Genomic DNA, 3,472 nt, shown 5'->3' with positions numbered 1-3,472 from the left:
AAAAACCTAAATACCCTGTACTAAAACAATGATCCTCGTGTCGTAACAAAAATACTAATACCGGCGATGACCTAATTCCGGTGATCTACCTCCGGTTTCTCTCACATGCCGAAAGTAAACACATGAAAACAGATTTTTTTATGTGGATGTGTTATTTAAGGACAAAAGTAGTATGAAAGAACAATTTCTAGTTTACATGGTTTGACATTGAATTTGCCAACACTAAAACCTAAAAAGTCATCTCCACATAAACTTAAGGATTTGTGTTTTTATGGAAGAAGAATGTTCTTAACAACCATGACAAAGAAATCCGAATAGATTGCCATGGCTAAACTCCAATTAGACAAATGGAAGGGGTGGAAAGGAAGAACGTGGGTCCTAAAACAAGCTACTCAAAGCTTAAGGTCCCAGCATATCTTAGAGCATTCCCAATGGAAGAGCTAAATGTTACTTTTATCTAAAATAACTCTTTAAATGTTTAAAAGATTTCCTACATTGGATTAGCCAAAAGAAAATGTGAAATAGATATTTGATTAGAAGAGCTAAAAAAAAAGTTAAATGTAGCAGCACTTTTTAAGCGAGCTATTTTATTTTTCATTGTTTCTCACCTTTTTTTTTTTTTTTTTCCAAATCTTTTCTTACTTTTTCTCTGCATGTTCTTTTTTTCTCAAAACTTTTCATATTTTTCCTCTCACATGTTATCTTTTTCCCAAAACTTTTATTACTTTTAATAATATTTTAATAGAATAGATAGAAATATAGCTAAGAGCATTCCCAATGGAAGAGCCAAATGTTACTTTTATCTAGAATAGCTCTTCAAATGTTCAAAAAACCTCCCACATTGGATGAGCCAAAAATATATGTAAAATAGATATTTGATTAGAAGAGCTAAAAAAAAAGTTAAATGTAGCAGCACTTTTTAAGGAAGCCATTTTATTTTTTAGTGTTTCTCTCTCTTGCTTTATCTTTTTCTCAAATATTTTCTCACCTTTTTTTAAGAAATATAGCTAATCGGATGTGGAGATACTTAAAAATGGCTTAGTTAAACTAGATAAAAGTGAATTTTGAAGAGCTATTTTACATAAAAATATGGCTCTTCCATTGAGAATGCTCTTAGATGTAAAGACATTTAAAGATGGCTTAGCTAAACTAGATAAAAGTAAGTTTTGAGAAGCCATTTTACATAAAAATATGGCTATTCCATTGGGAATGCTCTAAGTTGCTTAATCACTCAATGCTTCCCTCAGTGAAATAACTAGATACTGGGAATGGATAAATCATATAGACTGTACATTAGAACTGGAAACTTGTCATCAAAATATAGCTTCATCAGTGATAAGCTCAAAAGTACCTAATAGGAATAATATCTTGGAACTTCATAAATTGGTTGAAAAGAATTAGACTGAATAATCACTAATCTTATAAACTGTGTAAAATTCATCTTCTACAGGGATAGAATTAACTTCAGGAATAATCACATGGTGACATAAATAATATACCTCAAGTACCTACCAGGCACTATACTACATACATACAAGATATTAGAAGCAAGTGGAAAAGCCTAGCCAATAATTGAATATTGTGAGGCTCTATGAAGCTATTAGTTTGGAAATTTTTTTTATATTTTTCCCTTAAAAAAATATGTAACTTGCAAGAAAACAATATACATAGAAGGAAAACTTAGTGGCCAAGTCAAGCGTAGGGACCAAGCAAAGAGAGGATTCTAAAACCCTCAAGAATCGCATCACTTCTCTCCTCAGTCCTCACCTTGTTTTGGATATCAAAACTATTTAGGGTTTTCCACAAAATTTCCCCCACCCCCAAGTTGCCGGACAAATCTCAGGTACGCCGTTCTTCTCGATCAATCTCTACAATTCTCGCGCAGTTACATTCTCCACAGTTTTCACTCTGTGTTTTCTCAAAGTACCATAACCTCAATTTAAACTTGACAGAATTTAGTCATTACTTAGATCAACGGAAAGAAAGTTTTTTTCTTGGTGGTTGTTTTGATTTATGGTCAAAAGAGGGAAGACGATTTTGTTGGGGTGTTCTCATTTTGGTTGGCAGATTGGGAATTTAGTTGGGGATTTAGGTTTTTAATGGGTTGGGTCTGTGCTTCACGGATTGGTGGTGGAGTTTGGTTGTGGTTTTGCTTTGGGTGATCGATTGGGTTGTCTTGGTTGTTTTCTCTGTTGATAATTTCACATGCCTCCCTATTAACCTCCAAAAGAAAATGTACATCTTAATTTTACGTGATTTTGGTGATTTATTTTCAGCAATGGTGCTGGAACCATGGATAAAGATTCTACTAAGAAAAGGTATCTTCTTTGACATGTCCGCAAATCTTGGCATATTATGATGTTCGTTCTTGTTCCTTCCATTGTGATGATGTTCAATGTCGTTTTCATTGTAGCATTTTTTCATGGAGTTGGACTTTCGCTTCTTTGCTATTCTGTGAGATCGTACGTTCGCTATATCTCCTTTTTTATGAATATATCTCTTCCTTTCTTATTTAATTTAATTTTATTATTTCCAAAACCAGGGTTCTATGTTTTAATAATTTGGCGTCTTACATTAGCAAGATGTTTTTGTTATGCTAATCATTGAAGTTCCATACTGTTAAGATCCTTTTGCTTGATACCTTGGTATTTTATGAATATAACTGTTTTTATTGACGGGTCTCATGATCTTTTTGTCTTTGGGGCAGGACTATTAACATGGAGACCATAAGAAAATGGGAGCCTCAATTTCCGGAGATGTATTCCAAGTATGTATAATTCTCCTCTCCATTTACGGAATCTGAATTGAATGATTGCAACCGGTTTAGGCGGTTGTTCAATTTTCTTGTAACAGAGCAGTTGAATGTTGCGGCAAATTATTTGAGGGAAAAGAATTCTCCAGCAGGGAAGAGGAACTTGCTTTCAAGATTTTATACATGTAATAGTTCTTCCATTTTACTCATTTTATGTAATAAGACAGATTAGTAATAAATTACCATATTAGGATTGTTGGATTTAATGCTTTATTGCAAAGAGCCTCATAATTCCTTTCTTCTATCTTGCTGTTTATTTGATTCATGTGTTTGTTCTTGACAAAAATGATTTCTATATTTCAGTCAGTTTTGAAGTGAGATGGTTTTCATTTTTATTGGTGGGATTGGGGTAGGATCAAGTTCAAACCTCACCAGACTAAAAAGAAAACAAAAATGGAAAATTGTTATTGTGATTAAATGGTATGGAAACACTTAACTGAGAGGTTTGTGATTTTTTTATTTTAATATTGGTAAAGTGAAGACTCTGGTATGGATTGCTGGTGAATTTGGCATTAATCATGTTGCATCTTTTATGTAAATAGGAGTTGACTATAATATTATATCATAGTTTTGGTTTAGGGGTTGACACTTTGCCTCCTTGTGGTTAATACCTTAAGTTTTCAAGCAAGTTTAATGGAAAACCTTTAACTGAGTCCAAAA

This window comes from Corylus avellana, chromosome ca1 (genome assembly GCF_901000735.1).
Source record: "Corylus avellana chromosome ca1, CavTom2PMs-1.0".
NCBI classification, from domain to species: Eukaryota; Viridiplantae; Streptophyta; class Magnoliopsida; order Fagales; family Betulaceae; genus Corylus; species Corylus avellana.
The sequence above is the reverse complement of the archived record's forward strand: the minus strand, read 5'-3'. Positions refer to the sequence as shown.